This window comes from Lissotriton helveticus, chromosome 1_1, assembly GCF_964261635.1.
Source record: "Lissotriton helveticus chromosome 1_1, aLisHel1.1, whole genome shotgun sequence".
Lineage (NCBI taxonomy): Eukaryota > Metazoa > Chordata > Amphibia > Caudata > Salamandridae > Lissotriton > Lissotriton helveticus.
The window spans coordinates 1,391,920,062-1,391,942,139 of NC_136057.1; the positions used below are offsets into that span (position 1 = coordinate 1,391,920,062).

Consider the following 22,078-nt stretch of genomic DNA (forward strand, 5'->3'; position numbering starts at 1 on the left):
TGTCACAAATATAGAATTACCACAATATCGAGTAAAAAATATAAAATGCAAAAATATCGAATCCCTATCTCCAAACAGGTAAGTACAAAAATATCGAATCAAAAATATCGTTGTTAAAAATATAGTTAGTCAAAATATCGATTTTTTTTTAAATGCTTTAAAATAATTATAAATTAATAAAATAATAAATATAATTAACTTAAACATATTTAAAATACGTATATTACCTTAAAATTAATAAATAATTAATTTAGGTTACAAAAAAATAAACATGCATCTTAGTTTTTTAATACATATATATATATATATATATGAACGTAATATTAATAAAAAAATATACAATATTTTTACCATAGGATAGTGGGAGGATAAAATTTACTATTACCACTCCAGTGAGTGCAACAGTAGAGAAAACGTTGGATAGCATAAGGGTAAAAATTACTATTCCCACTCCAGAGAGTGCGACAGTAGGAAAGCGTTGGATAGCGAGGGGTAAACATTACTATTCTCAAACCAGAGAGTGCAACAGTGGGGAAAGTGTTCGATAGCGGGAGGGTAAAAATTACTATTCCCAATCCAGAGAGTGCAACAGTAAAGAAAGCATTGGATAGCGTAGGGGTAAAAATTACTATTCCCACTCCAGAGAGTACAACAGTAGGGAAAGTGTTGGATAGCGGGAGAGTAAAAATTACTATTCCTACTCCAGAGAGTGCAACAGTAGGGAAAGCGTTGGATAGCGTAGGGGTAAAAATTACTATTCCCACTCCAATGAGTGCAACAGTAGGGAAAGCGTTGGATAGTGTAGGGGTAAAAATTACTATTCCCACTCCAGTGAGTGCAACAGTAGGGAAAGTGTTGGATAGCGAGAGGTAAAAATTTCTATTCTCACTCCAGAGAGTGCAACAGTAGGGAAAGCTTTGGATAACAGGAGGGTAAAAATTACTATTCCCACTCCAGAGAGTGCAACAGTAGGGAAAGCGTTGGATTGCGTAGGGGTAAAAATTACTATTCCCACTCCAGTGAGTGCAACAGTAGAGAAAGCGTTGGATAGCGGGGGGTAAAAATTACAATTCCCACTCCAGTGAGTGCAACAGTAGGGAAAGCGTTGGATAGCGTGGGGGTAAAAAATACTATTCCCACTCCAGAGAGTGCAACTGTCAAAACAGAGAAAGGTTCACTAACCTTACCAAATCCGGATACAGCAGGAGCGAGGATGATGCTAGTTTCTCCCTTAACCCGTCACAGTATCACCTGAGAGCAGATAACCACACACTCAACAGATGGGACCTTAACAGGGGAAGGGAAATAAAGGGAGAAATAAACCAAAACACTGTGGCAGCCAGAAATCATCTACAGCTAGGGTAGTAGGTTTGATATGTTTCCCTCTATGGTTTGTATCTGGAACTGTGGAAAGGAAACACAAGAAACAAACTTAAGTTCTTATCCCCCCTCTATGTCTCATTCTATAACTATATATATATATATATACAATGTGTGTACTCACTATTTGTACTGCCACTTTTATCCAAGAATAAAAAGACACAAAAAAGGAAAAAATAAAGAATTGAAAAGAAAGCAAATCCTTCCTTGTTCCGTAATGCCTGAAACAGTTCTGGAACAGCCAAGTCACCAATCATCAAAAGGTAGTAAGACTTTTACTTATCTGACCACTGTCTCTTGGCCTTCCACTGTATATCTTTGTAACTTCCTGGTGTCTGTATTCAAGGCTGCATGGAGACGCAATCCGAGCCTCTCAACGGCTCCACGAAAGAAAGGAAAAAAACAACGTGGCAAAAAAAAAAAAACCTCGAATACACTGTCCCAAACTTGCCGCTAGTTCCTTCACCAACGGATTCCAGAAAGAAGAGTATTAGTCTATCAAGGGAAAACGCTCCCTTAGTTCACCGAAACAAAGCTCTCACCTTCCATTATGGTGATAACGTTTCTGGCAACATAAATTTCCGACGCCATTCTCTTAACTGCAGGTTATTTTGGGGCCCCAACAAGCTCAGGAAACAAAAAGAATGTTCCGTTAAGGAACCGAATTTCATGAAAATAACATCCCGGACAAAGCTGGGAAAAAACCAAGATGGCGGATTGAAGGTGCCGCCGGGTGTAGCCTGAGAACGCCACTCTCACCACCTCTCATCACTTTATGAAAAGCGGATAAAATTTATAGCGTACTACGGCGGAAAGGAAGGCTGACGGAGTAGATCGGCTCAGACTTACTTGAAAGTCGACCACGGACTGTTTGAAGCCGCTCGCGGTCACAGGGAAGGTGGATGCGGCTACTGTTGGTAGGAGGCAGCAGCAGTGGTGGCGGCGAACAGGGGGCGGAGACTGGCTGTGCTCGCTGGGCTCGGTGGACCTTCCTGACTTGGCTCGGTTCCGCCGGTCCAAGACTCGGGGGATTCATTGCCCCCACTGATACCAGACACTTAGCCAGCCGCTCTGCCAAACCGGACGGGAGAAGTGCTTCGATTGAAGAGAGCACCCCAGGCTCGGCGGTGTGGAGAGCAGAGAGAGCGGACATGGCGCCAAAAAATCTTGCAAGGAGCACTAGGACCGCGAAAGGGGCAGTAAACCAGGAGGAGAATGCCGCCACCGCGGTAGTTAGTGCAGCAGCGGAGAAGAGGGCAGCGGTGGCGGCGGCGGCGGCGGCAGCTGCCAAAGCAAAAACACCAGCAAAGCCTCACGGTGCAGAGGTAGCAGCCACCATGGTAAAGAACCTCAGTTTCACGGGAAGTCAGGAGAAAGCTGCAAACTCTGCTGGTAAGCAACATCAAGCACTGCTTATGCTCGCCGCTAATGACAAGGAGGATGCTGTTAAAGACAGAGGGGCTAAGATAGATATAAATCCAGCACCTGCGGGAATAAGTCTAGGGACTGAGCTGATAAATAATAACGGGGACACTGCTTCAGATAAGAGGAAGGATTTGCAGAGTGCCTTAGGGAGCGCGGCTTGTGCAATTGACACTGAGATTGAGATAGTTCTACAAGAGAAAATAGCTGTACAAGATAAAACAGCTGTTTCAAAAGACAATGGTAACGATAAAGATGCTGAGAAAGGAGCATGCAGGCCAGCCCCACCAGCACAGGCACAGGCACAGGAACAAGCCGCAGGTTTAGACATAGGAGCTGACCCTATGAGTACTAGGCGGACCCAGGTGAACTGCGAAGTCCCAGCAGGTGAGGGTCAAAACTTACTTTCAGATATGGGGACCCCTAAAGATAATACAGAGGAGTGCAATGGTAAACTGACCGAATCGAATGAGGAATACGATGAATATGTGGAACTGACGGACGAGGAAGGCAATTTGGAGAATCATTTGCAGGACAATTGGAAAACAGTGACACGGGGAAAAAAAGGAAGAGGAAAAGCCAAAAATAAAACAAATAAAATAAAGAATAAGAAGAATACTAATCTGTTTACTCTCCCATCAGCGACAAATCAGGCTAAGACTCGTGGCAAACCGATTATCGATGATAGCCCACTACGTAAGTGGATGCAAGCCAAGGGAGGAGTAAAAACAATGGCTCTACGTTTATCAGGCAATAACTTTATGGGATCATTAACCACACTACAACCTGATTTAGATATCCCAGATACTGATAATGCCACCTTGCCATCCTCTATAAATCAATCGATAGTAGCTGATCCTAAAGGAGTACGGGAGCTTCGGCAGGATTCTACTACGGGAGAGGAGGGTACTGAGAAGGCCCCAAATGTAAACGGAATTACTGCTACAACAGATGCAGAAATTGATTATGACAGGCAAAATATGAATGACTTATGTCAGGAGCCCTCATCCTTGGAGACTCCATCGTTGGCTCTAATTTTGAATATGCTGACCGAACAGAGACAAGAAGCACAGCAACATTTTACGCAATTAAAGGAGGATAATTCTAAAATTCAATCATACTTATTGGAAGTCAATGGCAAAATGAATAAAGTAACCCAAGAAGTGGAAGAGCTACAACAGCGGGTGGTACAAATAGAGGAGACTTCGGTCAAGCATGATCAGAAAAGTATTAGTCAAGAGGAAGAGATCCGTGCCTTACAGTCCAAGATGGAGGACTTGGAGAATAGGCAAAGAAGGCAGAACCTTAGACTTTTTGGGGTCCCAGAAGGGGCTGAAGGGGCGGACCCCAGGGCATACATAGTTAAACTGCTTCAACGGGCATTCCCGGATCTTGCAGACTGGGATTGGGACTCTCAGATTCAAAGAGCGCATAGACTGCCTTTAGTCAATCGAAACAGAAACAACAAGTTTCCTCGCCCTTTTTTGATTTTTTTTGGGAATTTCTTATTGCGACAAGCGGTATCTTTAAAAGCTAAACCTAATTCTCCGATCGTTACTGAAGACGTGACTTTCTTTGTCCGATCAGACCTATGCAAAACTACCATGGAGAGACGCTGGAAGTTGCGCCAATTAATTGACTCTTTCAAGGCCGTTGGGGCCCAGGTTTTCCTTCAAGAACCAGCATGCTTAAAAGTCATAAAAGCTGGGCATACGTATTATTTCAATCAGGTCAAGGAGGCAGAAAATGTGCTAGATAAATTTACTAACGTATAAGCTATATTATATTAATTCCAGGGGGATTGCTAGTGCTAGTGGAAAAGAACAGATTAATGTGATAACCTAATGGGATGCTAATTTAATGACAAAGGATAGAAGGCAACATAAGCAAATATGTCATACTTAATGAGGGTGGTGGAATCTGGCGAGTGGCTGCACCTTTGAGAGGCTGCCCTACCAAAGGCAGCAGGTATAAAGGGGGGGTGTTTTTTCATGGTACGGGGGGTGGGGGGGCATAGGAGGAGGAGAAGGTGGGGGGGGGGAAATGAAAATAAGACAGGCATGACAAGTCACTGTGAAGATATAATGATATTTACAAGAAGGAGAGTTCAAAGGAGTGATAAGAAGGGGGAAGCGGTTTGGGATTTAATGTATATAAAATGACGTACTGCAGTTGTCTTGCTTGGAATGTATCCGGCCTAAACAACAAGACTAAAAGAAACTTAGTTTACCAAGAACTAAAAATGTATGATGCGCAGATAGTAATGCTTACAGAAACTCATATATGTTTTAAGGACAAAAAATTGCTGAGTCAATTGGGGTACGAAATGGTAATCTGCACGACTTTGAATGCACCAATAAGAGGGGTGGCTATCTTAAAGAAAAGGTATTGGCAAGGGGAAGTTATTAAAACGGCGGCAGATAAGGCTGGGCGGTGGGTAATAATGCAAATACGACTGAAGGGCACACTATATGTTTTTTGCTCGGTGTATGGTCCTAACAAAGATGAGCCACGGTTATTTGATTGGTTAAATATTGAATTACTATCTTGGTCAGGAGAGCTTATTCTAATGGGAGACTTTAACTGTGTATTGAATTATCAGCAGGATACAACTAAAAAGGGAGTAGGATTGCGTATGCGTAAAACTAGGGCTGCTATACTAGAACTAGCTAAAATACATAATATAAAAGATATTTGGCGCAGCTTATATCCAGGTTTACCTGGATATACATATTATTCATCTCCCCATAAACTCTGCTCTAGGATTGATCTTGCCTGGGCTTCAGATAAATTAATGAGTAGGGGAGATATGAAGGTCATGCCAAAAATCTCATCGGATCATAATCCCATAATATTCACATTTGACCTAGCCTCAGGTATAAAAGAAGGGCGCTCTTTTACTTTCCCAAGATACTTATTTTCGGATGCGGTTTTTGTAACTCTGCTCAAAACACAGATAAAGGAGTTTATTACATTTAACCAAGATACAGCTAGTATACTTTCTGTTTGGGATGCCTGTAAGGCCTTTATTAGAGGAACTGCGCAACAATATATATTTAAACAAAATGCAACAAGGAAAAAAGAAACAAAGGTAATGACAGATAATATCTTACATATTGAAAAATTATTGGCCGACAGGCTCAAGGAGGACAATCGGAATAGCTTAGATATATCACTTCTGGAAAACAAACTTATGAGTATACGTACAGATATGAAAAGTTCTTTCAGGGAAAATAGCAGGTGTAAGATACTTAAATACAAAATTTCAGAATACGAATCTGGGGACCGAATAGGAAAACTTCTGGCATATAAGGTAGCGGATGACCGGGCATCGTCATTAATTAAATTTATAAGGGGCCCCAATGGCATCATATATACACAGCCGGTAGATATAAGGGAGCAATTTGTTTCTTATTATGAAAAATTGTACACCCCAGAGACTAGGGCTAGCTCAGAGCAGATCCAATCTTATCTAAATGAAAATCTTCCTGTAAGACACTTTGTAGCTCAGGAGCTTTTAGATAATCTGGAACAGAACTATACAATAGAAGAGCTGCGCATAGCAGTGTTCTCACTCCCCTCTAATAAAGCGGCTGGGGAGGATACGATTCCTATCGAATTATATAAAATCTGTGCCGAAGAATTACTTCCTCTTTTTTGTTCAGTTGTGAACTCAATAGGCACATTAGGCAAAGCGCCGGATTCTTGGAAAACGGCGAAAATTATGTTCTTTCTAAAAAAACACAAACCGCCAATGGAATGTGGGTCATATCGGCCAATCTCTCTAATAAATACGGATGCTAAGGCCTATTCTAAACTAATATCAATGCGATTGGCATCTCTTATGCCGCAGCTTGTTAATGAGCAACAGCACGGTTTCATAGCTGGTAGGGATACTACTGCCCATGTTAATATGGCGATTACGGCATTCGACGTAGCGGCAGCTAATCACACCCCACTCGGTATGATTTTACTGGACGCGGAAAAAGCGTTCGACCGAGTGGGGTGGGATTATCTGTGGAAGGTATTAATGCAGTATGGGTTTAGAGAACGCTTCCTTAGAGGTATACAGGCCATATACAGGGAGCCTAATGCTAAAATCAGCTATGCAGGGGTACTTTCATCAACCTTTACAATATTAAGGGGGACTCGACAGGGGTGTCCACTTTCACCCCTGTTGTTTGCCCTCTCTATGGAGCCTTTTATAAATGCCTTACAGAACCAGGAGAAGATAATGTCGGTAGAGCACGAACATAAAACTCTTAAAATTACTGCATATGCAGATGATTTAGCTATATTTACCACTAATGTAATAGAGGCTCTATCAGGAATTACAGAAGAAGCTGAAAAATTCGGTGACATTTCCGGATATAAATTAAACTTTAATAAGACCCAAACTATTATGAACTATCAAACTAACCAACCAGTCACTGGGCTATGTAAGTCGGCTGTTTATTTAGGAGTGACTATATCTTCTAAAATAAATGAAATAATTAAACTGAACTATGAACCTTTACTTAAGCAGGCTACATCAACGCTTAAAAAATGGCACAAAATCCCATTGAATATTTTGGGGAGAATTAATTTGATAAAAATGAACATTCTGCCCAAATTCTTATATTTTTTTCGTTCTATTCCCCTCCGAGTTAATAATATATTTTTTAAGAAATTAGAAGGAATATGCAGTAGCTATATTTGGAGCTACAAAAAACCCAGGAGGTCTATGGCGATACTAAAGCTACCCCTAGAGAAGGGCGGATTAGATTTTCCGGACTTTAAGTCATATTTTTTTGCATCTTTTATAGGACGCTTTAGGAGCTTATTAAATAGGAATACTAATTTGTTCTTCCACCAATTTATGTTAGGCATTAATTCATTACAATTCTTAACAAGAATACAGGACCCAAATTTTTTCAAACGCGTCAAATTTAAGACCGCAAGGGACGTGGTAGCGATTTTTAAATTAGTCATGAAATTTTGTGATACTACTTTTTTTCACTCAGACTTACCATTGTGGGACAACCCAGGGTTACCTGGTATCTTTAATGATAAAGTCGGGAGAGAGTGGGCTAACTATGGGATTAAGAGATTAGGAGACCTATATGGTACCGATGGCTTTCTACAGTTCTCGACTTTACAAGTAATATACTCGCTACCAAGTGAAATGATACTTAAATATTTGCAAGTAAGGGATTATTTTTTACGGAAAATGAACCTGAAAAAAATTACTAGCTCGGACATTTGGGAATTCTTGTATAGTTCTAAAGATAAATCACTAATTAGCACAGGTTACAAACATCTAATCCAGCATAACTTGGATGACTGCCCTCGACTGTCCCAAAAGTGGACGCTTGAATTAGGAATTAATGTGACACCACAGAATATTTCAAATGCTTTAACAATTCTTAACAAAACTGTCTATTCCTCAAGCTTAAAGCTTCAGCTATACAGGACGGTCAGCCAGTTGTATCATACGCCCCAGGTTATTGCTAAATGGTCACAAGATATTGAACGTACCAAATGTCCCAAGTGTGACTTGGTGGCAGCATATCTCATTCATATGATCTATTCCTGTCCAGCACTGAAATTGTTTTGGCAAGAAATAGAAATTACTTTATATCAAAAACAACTGATCAGTTCTCCACTTAATTCATCTATGGTTTTACTTTCTATACATGAGAGCAGCAAAAACAATCTAAATTGGTTATACATAGCAATTTCATGTGCTAGATTGGTAATAGCTAGAGCTTGGATATCACCGAACCCACCTCAGAAGACTGAGTGGCTAATGTTATTACATGAGATATACACTATGGAAAAAGCTCTCGCTAAGAACAGGAGCCGTAAATCTGTAGATAGAACGGAAAGGATTTGGGCTAATTTTGTATAAAAGTTAAGTGTTATAAGATGAACATTTTTTTTTTTTTGTGTAAAAGTCTTTCTGTTAGGCTGAAGTTGCAATATCTAAAGAATACTGGTTTAATATGTATATTGATGCTATCCCTGATATCACTCTAAATTATGGTATGCTATTTTCTATTTTTTCTATGCTATATTGTTTTTCAGATGTGACTTGTCTGCCAAATAAAAAAAATTTAAAAAAAAAAAAAAAAAAAAAAGAAAATAACATCCCACGTTGCCAGCACTTCTTTCACTAATAGCGGTTTACAAATTCCAGCAACTCGGATCCCCGGCTGCCAGACTAAAGTTCAAGGTCATGGACGCGCTGAAGCGCGTTTCCTTTCCCTGAAGAGGTTTCTTCGTGCCTCCAAACTCCAAACACTTTTCTCGAGGTTCCAGGCATACAACAAAAGCCGTAGCGGTTTCCACCATTGATTCAGGTGACAAGCACCGGTTAGGTAAAAAGGAGTAGACTATAAGGTAAACCAGTGATAGGTAGGAAGAAGGAAAGAGAGAAAAGACTAAAGCTAGGTGTTCTGGGAGATGTAGTACCACAAACTAACCCGGCTGTCTAACCCCTTTAAGCGATGAAATCATGACCGCAACATTAGGGAAAGCGTTGGATAGCGTAGGGGTAAAAATTACTATTCCCACTCCAAAGAGTACAACAGTAGGGAAAGTAAAGATTAAATATATTAATAAAGAATAATTAAATATCAATACCAAGAAAATATTAATAAAAAAATTACCAATTTAATATTATATAATAATTAATCAATTACAAATTAATATTAATAATTCAAATTAATTACTTATTGATACAAATTAATTACCAATTATTGAATACATTAAAAATAAATACCAAATAATAAATAAAAATGATTTACTTAGTTACAATTAAATTACTTCCCCCCCTATTCCCCTAAAAACCCACAACCCACTACATAAAATAAATTAATAAAATTAACTTAATTATCAAATAATCAATTAATAAAATTAAATTACCAATTAAAAATTAATTAATTAACAATGAACAATTCAAACTCAATAGCAAAAAATTCATTAACATATTTAATTAATTACAATTAAATTACTTCCATCCCTATTTCCCTATAAACCCACAACCCGCTACAAAAATAAATTAATTAAATTAACATAATTATCAATTAATCAATTAATAAAAATTAATTACCAATTAAAAACTAATAAATTACCAATTAATAAACAATTAATAATTAATTCAAAATAAGTACCAATTAAAAAATTAACATACTTAATTATTTACAATTAAATTACTTCCCACCCTATTCCCCTATAAACCCACAACCCGCTACGGAAAATAAATTAATTAAATTAACATAATTAGCAATTAATAAATTAATAAAAATACATTACCAATTAAAATGTAATACCAATTAAAATGTAATTACCAAATAAAAATTAACAATTAATTCAAAATAAATACCAATAAATAAATTAACATTTTAATCAATTACAATTAAATTACTTCCCACCCTATTCCCCTATAAACCCACAACCCGCTACAGAATTAGATTACACAAAAATTAAATAACATAAAAAAAACTTAATAAATTAGATATTATTAAAAATTCGATATATTTTAAGATCTATATTATATACTTCGATATTTTGTTTTTCTATGTTTTAAAAATCGATATTACTTACTTCGATATTTTAACTTTCTATATTTTAAAAATCGATATTACTTACATCGATATTTTGGCTTTCTATATTTTAAAAATCGATATTACTTACCTTCTATTCGATATTTTTAACCACTATATTCTGTCCATTCGATATTATGTCCATTCTATATGTTTTACTCGATATTTATTTATTTTTATTTATTTATTTCTGAATTTGTAGAGCGCATGGTTACACTTACAGTGTGTCCCCGCGCTGTCAGAAGAGCCATCTACTCCGTCAGTCAGACAGGACGGGTTAATCTTTAGGGAAGAGGAAAGTTTTGAGCTTTCTACGGAAGATGAGCTCCGATGTTTCCAGTCTTAAGCTCAGGGGGAGAGTGTTCCATTTCTGTGCCGCCAATGTACGAAAGGATCTTCCTCCCATTCTGGCTTTCTTATGTCTGGGGACAGCGAGGAGGCCTGCCCCTAACGAGCGGAGTTGTCGAGTGGGCGTATAGGGGCAGAGAAGGTTCCGCAGGAAGGCTGGGCCCTTGCCATGTACGATCCTGTGACCAATACAAAGGACCTTGAAATCAATTCTTTCATTGATCGGAAGCCAATGTAGGGTTTGTAGGGATTTTTTTGAAGGGGCTCTTCTGGGCAGCCGGAGGACCAGGCGAGCGGCAGCATTCTGAATTGTCTGCAGTCGCCGCCGGCTAGTGGCATTGGCTCCCAGATAAAGGGCATTGCCGTAGTCCAGTCTTGACGTGACAAGGGCGTGGACCAGGGTCTTCCTAGATGATTCTGGGAGGAGGTCGATGGTTTTGCGGAGTTTCCGTAGAATCGAGAAGCACGTCCCGGCTACCCGTCTAGTATGGTAGTCGTAGTCCAGCTTTGAGTCCACCCATACTCCCAGATTCTTGACCTGGTCACTAGGGGTAGGAAGGGGCCCCAGGGTCTGCGGCCACCAAGCAGATGACCAGACTGAGGGGGGTTTTCCCACAATCAGCACCTCAGTCTTGTCACCATTAAGACGGAGGCAATTCTTCGCCATCCATCCCGCCATATCCTGGAGGCATGCTGAGAAGTTAGCGGCGACTTGTTCAGCAGGTTGGGTCAGAGCGACCACCAACTGTGTGTCGTCTGCGTATGTCACTACTTCTACCCCGTATCGTTCCGCAGTAGTAGCCACGGGGGTGACATATAAGTTAAAAAGGGTTGGACTGAGGCTTGAGCCCTGCGGCACTCCTTGACCAAGGTCGAAGGTGTCAGAGCGTGCTCCTCCTTGCTCTACCGAGAAGCTACGGTAGGTGAGAAAGGATTCCAGCCATGACCAGGCCAAGCCTGTCACCCCTCCTTTCTTCAGACACTGTAGCAACGTGTGATGTGCTACAGTGTCGAAGGCTGCACTGAGGTCCAGGAGCACCAGTGCTGCCACATGTCCTGCATCTACGTGTTTCCTCAGTGCCTCAGTCGAAAAAAGGAGGGCTGATTCCGTGGAGTGGCGTGCTCGGAATCCCGATTGGTTGGTATGCAGGAGGCCTCTGGACTCTATGTGCGCGGATAGTTGTTGGTTAACCAGCTTTTCCGCCAGTTTAGAGAAGTAGGGTAAAAGCGAAATGGGGCGTAAATTGCTGAGCTGAGACGCACTGATGTTGGGTTTTTTCTTCAGAGGCAGTACGACTGCCTGTTTCCACCGGTGAGGGACCTTGCCAGTGTTGAAAGAGGTAGATAGTATGTGGCCAACGTAAGGTGCCAGATGACTCATGGCGCTGGCCAGGAATTTAGCAGGGGCAGGGTCGTGCGGAGAGCCTGATTTAATGCCTTTAGCTATGGCTATCAGGAAGTCCTCTGACGGAACTTGGAATGCTGTGAGGCAATCTTCGATCTTTGCCTCCCACATTGCTTCTTCCTGAGAGGGAAGAAGGTTGGGACCAGTTCTTGCATCATCCGGGAAACTGTTGTAAATGTCGCGTACTTTTTTATGGAAAAATTCTGCGATGGCGTTACATGATTGTGCTGATGTGTCAGCGTGCTCTAAAGCGGGGGGAGGTGAAGTAATCTCTTTATAAATCCTGAAGAGTTCCTTGGATGAACAGTTAGCACTATCTATTCGATCCGCATAGAAGGTCGCTTTGGCTTTCCTAATTTGGAGGTGGTATTCCTTTATGCTAGCTCTGTATACAACTCTTGCCTCTGGTGAATAGTTCTTCCTCCAGACTCGTTCAAGTCTCTTACAGGCTGCCTTGGTTTCTCTAAGAGTTGTGCTGAACCAAGGTGCAGTTTTAGTTTGTCGCTCCGGGCCCTTATTGGCCCAAGGGGCAGTGATATCCAGGGCTTTAGTAATGTGTCCGTCCAGGGCTAAGCAAGCTCTGTCAACGTCCACTCCTAAGTCGGCGGGGGAACCGTTTAGCCGGAAGTGATGCTCAAAAGAGTCCATGGAGAACCGGGCCCATTTCCTTTGTCGTTTATTGGCGCAATGGTGAGTTTTTATATGATGAGTCATAACTGGGAAGTGGAAAGGGACTAGGAAGTGGTCTGTCCACAGCAAAGGAATGGGAGTATCCTGCTTCAAATCCTCTAAATTATTAAAAATGGGGTCAAGAAGGTGCCCCTGACGATGAGTCGGGAGGTGGGAGGCAGTTACTAATTGTAAGGTTAGCAGCTCTTGGCACAATTCTTGAGCAGCTGAGTTGTTCAGGTCTTCAATGTGGAGATTAAGATCCCCTAATACAAGGAACTTCCTGAATCTCAAAGCCAATGGAGTGACGTTCTGGATAAGACTTTCCGTAAAGTTTCTACTACCTCCAGGGGGTCTATAGATCAGTAGTCCTTTAATGACCGTATTTTTGTCAATACCAATGGAGAAAGCTCCAGTTTCGCTATCAGTTATAGTAACAGGTTCGAGGGAGCATGTCATATTCATTCTATAGATTATGGCAATGCCACCTCCCCTTCCCTTAGGTCTATCCTGCCTGCAGATAGCATATCCAGGGGGCAGGGCCTCCCTGACTTCAGGGTCTGAATCTTCGTCCAGCCAAGTTTCAGTAAGGCATAGTAAGTCCCATTTGTTGTCAGTTATAAGGTCGAATACTTCGAGTTTATGTTTTTTGAGGGAGCGACAGTTAAGTAGAGCGCCACTGATTTTTCTACTGTGCTCTGGTTGGGCATTGCCGTTGGGCGTGCTAGCTTTGGGGTGTTTATTGAGGGTGAAGCCACAGTTGTCGCAGGAATTAGTAGGACTACCGAGATCAATACTGTGCTCACATACCTTCAGGTAGTTGGTGCGAAGGCTGAGGAGCTCGTCTTTGTCGTAGCGAATATCTGGTAGGTCAGGACCAGGGGGTCTGGCCCCGTGCCCCGGTCTGCCGCGGACGGGCGCAGACGGGCTTGCCTTAGGCGCGCCTTCGGCGCGCAAACGGCGCGCCCGCTGCGCGCGTCCGCTGCGCGTTTGTGGAGGGCACATTTTCTAATGATGTGGAGGGGGGTGCGGCCAGCGTCAGTGGGCGTGGCTTGTGCTCGCTCTGATTCTGGCGCCAAGAACTTCGCCCGCCGCAGCCCTGAAATCGGCAGCGCGGGGAGTTCTAAACAGGTAAGGTGAGGGGGTGCTTTAGTTTCCAAAGTGCAACTAGTATTCAACTTTAAAAAACAACAGCATCAATTATTACATATAAATTTTAAAAGTAAATCTTTAAAATTCGGCAATACAATTGGTTAAAAAAAGCTCTCCCGGCTATCTCGCCTCAGGAGTAGAGTTGTCTCTGTTAAGCGGCTTGATTTTCACTCGCTTTTGTAAGATTTGCAAGGGGGCGCGGCCAGCGTCAGTGGGCGTGGCTTGTGCTCGCTCTGATTCTGGCGCCAAGAACTTCGCCCGCCGCAGCCCTGAAATCGGCAGCGCGGGGAGTTCTAAACAGGTAAGGTGAGGGGGTGCTTTATTATGTCCATTCTATATTTTTTATTCGATATTATGTCTGTTTATCCGGAAGATCATATAAACCAACCTGTATCAGTCCCGACCTCACATGCGACCTAGATTCTGGCTAGTAGTTCTCACTTTTAAGATCGCCGGGAGTAGATGCCACGAGCTCAAAGGTAGATATGTGTGGATCCTAGGTACATCCCTAACAAATATAATAAAGAACAGAACCGGGCAAACATCAAGATTAATGTGATAGCAATCCACAAAAAGATATTACAGGAAAGAGCGGTTTAAGACAAATTACAAACCTGCACAGGATCGGAGTCTATATAAAGATTCAGTTGTTACTGTTGTGCTCCCCACTCGGGAAGCTACGGCAGTCTGTATAAGTTCATGCTTATCGGCAAGGTTTCAAGTCTCTCAAAAAAGTTTAAAGAACACCAAAGGTCAACGTATGTAACCAAAAGGTCAATATTATTAAAAAAAAACTCCAGGCGATGATCGGCAACATATCTAGACACGTGTACTCTTACCTGAAATTAAAAAGGTAGAACCATTAAATGTAGTAAGGTCTCCAGGCAATATTCTGGAGTCTTATGAGGGGAAAAGTTCCCACTGCTTTATTGAGCCTAGTTAAAAGAGGAAAAGAGAACCATATGTGAATCAGAAAGCGCCATTAACTAAAAAATCTAGTCCTGTGATATTATCCAAAACCAAAATTCAAACAATCTAAAAAGCTCTTGCAAATCCCGCAGTATATACTGCCTAAAGCTAAATGCAGCGAGAGGGGCAATGACCCAATATTAGATCAGTCGCGGTATTCAGTAAACAACGATATCGAAAACTGAAAAATACAGTATCATATGACAAAGCTGCAACTGAAGACACTGTGGTATCCTGTGTGTATTCGTTACTTATACACACATTGTAGTGGGTCTTGGAGAGGCCCCCAGTGTCAGGTCGCTACCGGCATGTTTAAGGAAGTCCCCACCTCGAGCCATAAGCTCATTCGAACAAACCATTACCAAAGCACGCTGTTTAAACAAAAATTAAGGGAAAAGAAAACACATATATGCAATGCATTCCGCAATTCCAAAGCCCATATGGGACTTACCCGTTATTATAGTTCGGGGTGCCGAGGCTGGAGAGCATCTCAAGCTCTCCTTCAAATAGAGCCCCGTTTCCGGGGTGGGCGTTGCCGATATGTAACGCAAGCGTCAGGATCATTTTGAAACTAGACCTCCACTCTATAGTATGTCGATGGCCTAAGAACCGGAAGATAACCCGGCGGAACAGGGTTAAATCAAGGGGCATACAAAGTACTGCACCGCAACCTCTAATTACATCTGAAAGTTGAAAGTAATATCATTAAAGCATCATTACGGCGGAAGTGAGTGAATATAACACAACATGTCTAGACCACCTATTTTAAGTAAGAAATGTCACTGGAAACAAAAGAAGAGAATTTAATAATAAAACGTATATGTAACAGAAGCGGAGATCAGTAATTAATAAATTAGTTCAAATACTAGACCGCATTTTAAATATACGCGACGCCCATAAAAGGCAAGACTGATCTAAACATATTACGCATTACCCTAACAAAGTAACAAAGAATGGGACAAACGTATGTTAAGCAACATTATACCAATATTAACAAAAAATACAGGTATAACCGAGTGGCACTGCTCAAACACATGCCTCATTCAATAATTTAAAAATGTCATGCGGAATTGAACTAACCTACCGCTCGATATTGAGAATTCTTTGATGAAGGAGAAGGAGTCATCATAACCAAGGAGACCAGTATGCTCATTAACAGAAGAATATCTATCACCTAGAATGGTGTAATCAGAGCCATAATTAAGGGCAATGACAGCAGTGGCATGGGCCAGCACCTAAAGGGTCCCTGGTGACGCATCACGATCATGCAAAGCTGCTGATCAAGGTGTATTTTTATTTTTAAATGGGATAATCCCCTCGTCTCTGGGAGATGACGGTTATTCTATATATATATTCTAACACAGATAAGGATAAAGATCTGGTATCTGAATAGCTATTAAAAAGGTCAAATGTGTCGGAAAATCTAATATGAGTACAAAAAGTTCTCGATGATTGAGAGCCCAGGATAACATGGATAAAGGAATTAACTGTGACCAAGAAAAAAGTGGTCAAAAGCCAAAATTGACAGGACCTCCCAAAGAAGAAAGGGAGGGGAGATGAGAGACCCCAAAGTTTAAGGGTACATAAAGATGTAGGTTAAAACTACATACAGTGGAATCCCTCCCGAAGTTGGTGAGTCAGTTACACATTCAGCAAGTCAGTGAGATTAATCATGCCACATCCTGATATCCTGAATCTGTAAAATTTGGTGCATACTATACCGAATTTTACAGATTCTGTAAAAATTACAGAATTATTACCTATATACCATTTACCCATTCTAAAATACCGAATCGGTAAAATTCTGTATTTTAGAATCGGTAAATGGTATTTATATACTATACCGAATTTTACAGATGTGGTATACATCATTGGGTGTCCCTGTGTGTACGTGGGCAGTACTAAAAGAAACCTGGAATTAAGAATCCAAGAATATCGACGGGCCATTTTGAATAATGACACCAACTATCCACTGGCGGAGCATTTCTCCAAATTTCACCCTGGGAATAGCCAATTTTGGTACTATGGCATCGAACACATAGAAACGCATGCCAGAGGTGGGAATAGGGAACTTAGCCTAAGACAAAATGAAGCTAAATGGATCTGTAAATTACGGGTGATTACACATGGCCACAATACCGATACCGAAATTCCCCATTCATTCCTATGGGCTTCCAGGCCCATAGGAATGAATGGGGAATACCGATTCGGTAAATACCGAATCGGTAAGGGGGGAAGACCTACAAGGGTGGCAGGGTGTCACATTGACACCCTGATGCACCCCTGAATAGTGCATGAGGGCATGCATGTGTGCCACATGTGCACCAAGGGCATGTATGTCTGCGATATGGCACTGTTAAAAAAAGCACAAAATAGCTTTTTTAACGGTTTTTGTTATTTACCACCAACTTGTAGTTGGTGGTAAATAACGAATCATTACAGGTGAAAAGCACTCACTTGAGTGCCTCCTACATTTCAGATTTGGTAATTTACCGAATCGGTATTTAAGAATTCGGTAATTTACCGAATTCTTAAATACCGATTCGGTAAATTACCAAATCTGAAATGTAGCCACCTACATCCCAAATGCCTAATACCGGCAAAATGCCGAAATTCGGTAATTTCGGCTGTTACCGACCAGTATTAGGGTTACTACATCTGGCCCTGAGTGTTGAGTTGTGGCTGAAAATCTTGGTTTTATTTATCCCAAATTTGCATACATTACATGAATTGCAAATATAGAATCCACTAGGTTTCTCAGACAACCAAGTTGCCGTACTTTTAGTAGTCGTAATGTAGCTGGGACAGAGTTTATTCCTAAGGGTGGTCCTCTCCTATAAGTAATCGAGGGAGTTTTCAAAATCGTACCCTTAAGACTCGTATTGCCTGTAACAGGTGCCAGTTCAGTTCATACGTCTTTATTTCGATATAATTCATCATAAAAGACAGCAACATAAAAACAATGGGTTTCAGATAATTACAAAATATACCATAAAAAGTACAATGGAGAGCTTGATTAACCATTCGGTGCCAAAACACCACTCCAATCATTAAATTTACACACTTTTTGTATAAAGTTTAAAAAAAACTCAGATAGATGGTTATTTGGGATACATAAAACAGAATTAAATTGATCGAAAAATAACGTACCAGAATATGCATAATAAATTAAACCAATCAGATAAAAAAACTAACAGATGTCAATGTCAATGGGGTGCCTAGCTCTAATAACCCATGTCCAACCTAAGAATTTTGCTACTGCTATGGCCACAGGGACAGATGTATTCGTCCTCAGCAGCCATAGAGCCTCCTGACCCACCCGTGTCCTCATGTTTTTACAAATTGGTTTTAACCATTTTCTCCGGGGGGCAACATATGCGGGGCAAATAAAAAAGACATGGCCGATAGACTCTTCCTGGTCATTGCACCACGGGCAGGTGTTCCCAGACTGACCCCGCCACTTATATATAAAGGATCTCAATGGTAATGACCCAACTCTAAACTGATGGTAGAGCTTCCTGTCACTACTCTTAGTGATAGCATCCCAGTAAACAGGTGCCAGTTACGTTTAAATAGTTTGAAAATTTCACTACTATGGTTGGTATACTGGGTGATAAAATGTAGCTGCTTGTTGGGACCATTCTCATTTTTCTTTTGGTTTTTATTTAGCAATGTAGTTTCACGCTGGAGAGAGTGTACCCCTCTTTCTGCGGTGTCTAGTACTTTGTTTGAATAACCTCTGGTGACAAATCTGGTTCTTGCTTCTGTAATATTTTTGGTGAAGTTCTCGGACTCATTTTGGCTGTGACATCCATTTCACTTTCTTCATAATTCTTTTGTCCTCTGATGTTTGCCTTTTCACCCTGCTTGTGTCATCAACCTTAGTTGACATCTTTCGACAAGGCTAAGCAATGTACGTGCTGGGGGGTTTGTAGCTGCCGGTGCATCTGGTCTTAGAGGCTATCTGTTGACCGTTTACTGTTGTCACATACATTCCTGATCCCCCTCCTAATTTGCTGACCAAGTGGTCATCCACCTGCCCTTGTTTGCTGATAGTTATTTCTGTGTCTAAACTTGCTCTTTCCATTTCTGTCCACATGCTTGCATTGCAAGAAATTTGTATAGAAGGACAATGGTTTGTGAATTCAGTGTACTTCCTCCCACAACACTTGAGGGTGTTGTTCGGACGCAGTCCTGCTCATGAGCATTTAATAAACTAGGTTTGTTTTACGCCACTTCAGTGCCGATCTCTCTTTTGTTAGTCTTTCGACCTGTGGACGAGAGGGTGACCCTGCACCAGTGTGCCCTCACGGGGTACATTTCCACATCTCTCTTCTCTTTTTCTATGACTAACCTCTTTCTCCATCTTAAACTTGCTAAGACCAGAGAGATCTGCCACACTGCTGCTCATCGTAGGACTCTAACATAGTTCACCCTTTAGGTTCCAAATATCCATCTCCAGTTCTCAAAAATCACAGTAGGCAGCAAAATCCTATTATGAAAAGATAATTTATTTTATAACTGCAGCTTGGTAAACCTCAATCTCACATCTCACAATGGCAAAATCTCTGTTTCCCACTCACTCCTCCTGCACCACCAGAGAGGAAATGGGATTGAGAACATAAAAAAAATACCAACTCAAGAAAAGGACCAGCAGAGGCTAATTAGGGATGCCAGCATTCCACAAACTATAAAAAATGCTTGTGTATCTCTCACACTTTCCCATCCATCATGCTTCCAAAGGTGGCATCCCATAGCACAATAACTGCATGGCTGTGGTCATCACACATGACATGGAAGCACTTCCCACACAGGCTCAAAGCAAAGGCAACATACTTCTCAACTACACACCCATATGGTGTAGCATGTTATCTATATGGATAAGTGCTTAACAACCATGCATGGTGTAGCGAGCGCTATACAAATGCTACAGTACAATACACGATTATTTGGAAAGACATTCATTGAAGCTTTTAGATTGTACTTAACGCTACTTTTACTAAGAGTTAACAGTTTTTCTCTTGGTGTACATATTTCATTTGTAGATACTATTAGATTCTGTGGAGTGAAGTAACATGAAATATTCACAATTTCCATTTACCCATGTCACAAAACACTCAGGAATCGGTTTCTAAGCAGATACAAACGGTCCTTGATGTGGCAGAGCGGGAACTCACATTGATGTATCAATTAATTCTGGATTGGATCATGTCTTTGTTCTTTTATATGTTCTCCTGGCTCACTCTTTCCCCTTGTCCACTGCCCAGCCCTCTCCTATATTGCCATATTTTACTGCATTTGGGGAAGGGGCGGGGTGCTGACAGAGAGGGAGGTGGAAAGTGTAGGAAGAAGCAATATTCTACAATGAAACTAAACAAAGTTAGGCAGTGACTAAACTAAAAGGAAGACCGGCGGTCTTAAGACTTTTTCTTTTTTTTCCTAGTATGCCTGGTCAATATGCCAAAACAAACCAGACCTAATCAGTATGTGGCATCAGACCTATGGCACACTCCTTCCAAATATTTCTGCTACGCCCAGAGACCAGAAACCAGTGATGTCAAGAGAGGTGGTGGGAAGAGGGTTAATCACAGATGGGCAGGATACTGTCACGCTACCAGCAAGTTGTTAGACACAAAAGTTATCAAAAAGAGTGTCATCCACACCTGCTTCTACTTGTAAATGTTGCTGAGGGTTATGAGGTAAATGAGATAAGTAGGGTTTCATCATAACTAACTTCTACTCCACTTTACCCCCTTGCAGCATCTCGCGCTAATCGGAGCTCTGTATAAACCAGCATTCTGCCTGCATGTGCCCCTCTAGCATACAGAGAAGGGTTGACAGCCACAGGCATACGGGCAAAAGCCCTCTGAGGCATTGCTGAACATGATTCTGGAGATGTATGGACAAAAAAGGGCAAACTCACCAGAGAAGGCAGACTGTTGAGGTTCCCCGTGGGCAAAGCAAAAGTTGTGGAAACCTCAGAGTGAAGGAAAGATGCATTCAATTTCTGTGGCCCCTAGAGTCGAGCACCACACATCTTCTGGGAGCAGGAGTGGAACATGCACATGGCTACCTCTGCTCACACTGGCTCGGGTTCAGATTCAAAATATCTCTAAAAATAGAAAAACATTATTGCAACTGAAAAGAATAGATTTTCACTGGAAATCAGAACAGGCATTAAATTAATCTTTGTCCAAATGATTTTCAATAAAATGATGATTTTAATGTAAGACGCAGTAAACTGACTTTTCCTATGAGGTGGTGTTTCAATTTAAACGTTTCATTGTAGAGCGTACAACTGAATTTAGTTACTAACCAGATGGATAGAATACTCCATAACAAAATCCTACTGTACATAAGGATGAGCTCAATCTACACTTAACCCAATAAAAATATTGTTCAGGTTTACTGGACTCCCCTCTTTATTATGGCCTTTGCATTTTGTCAGTCTGATTAGTGTGGGCCCTGTTGACAGACTGAAGAAAATGTGCAACACTTTTTATGGAACTGTACGATGGTGATTAGGTTTTGTGTAGAGATCTTTGATCGAACAGATTTGTTATTAGGAACCGATGTAAAAGTTACCATTACTAGCTTGTAACATAGGTAATATCAATGATCTCTACGATCAATGCTGCTCAAACGGAATGGCGATCAAAAGCTTCATTAATCACTAAGAAATCTATTTTATCAACATACAAGTCATACTGTGGTCATATAATTGAAGAATGGATTTTAGAAGTGCTAATACTTTCAAACTATGAGAATTTCATGCATGCTGGACTGAATTTTATAAGTTGTTTTGTATATATGTATGTATGTTTAAAGATTGAATAAAAGCACACACAAAATTAGGTTGATTTTTCCTGCTTTTTCCTGAAACATAGTTACATGAAATGACATTGATCCCAATGTTCCCAGTGGGAATTCCCACCGAAGTGGAGACATTAAAAAAAGCCTACCTCAATGACCTAAAGAATCTGAAACTTCAGAACACTAAGTACTATACTGCCATACTAAACTAGAATGAAAGGCACTAAGAATAACTAAATAAACAACAAGAACTTTTAAAAACCAACCGACACAGCCAGAGCCATTGTGCTACTTGAGAAATCAGACTATAGGAATGAGTGTCTAAGACTATTTA

General features: G+C 40.9%; 1 long non-coding RNA gene across 2 annotated transcripts in view; it reads right to left on the bottom strand.

Moving 5' to 3' along the window:
- Positions 1-22,078, bottom strand: part of LOC144825532 (uncharacterized) — a 169,837-nt gene that overhangs the window by 92,524 nt on the left and 55,235 nt on the right. For both annotated transcript variants that reach the window (XR_013609453.1, XR_013609454.1), the window contains exon 4: positions 20,855-21,043. This is a non-coding gene — a long non-coding RNA (uncharacterized LOC144825532). The remainder of the gene's footprint in view (positions 1-20,854; positions 21,044-22,078) is intronic.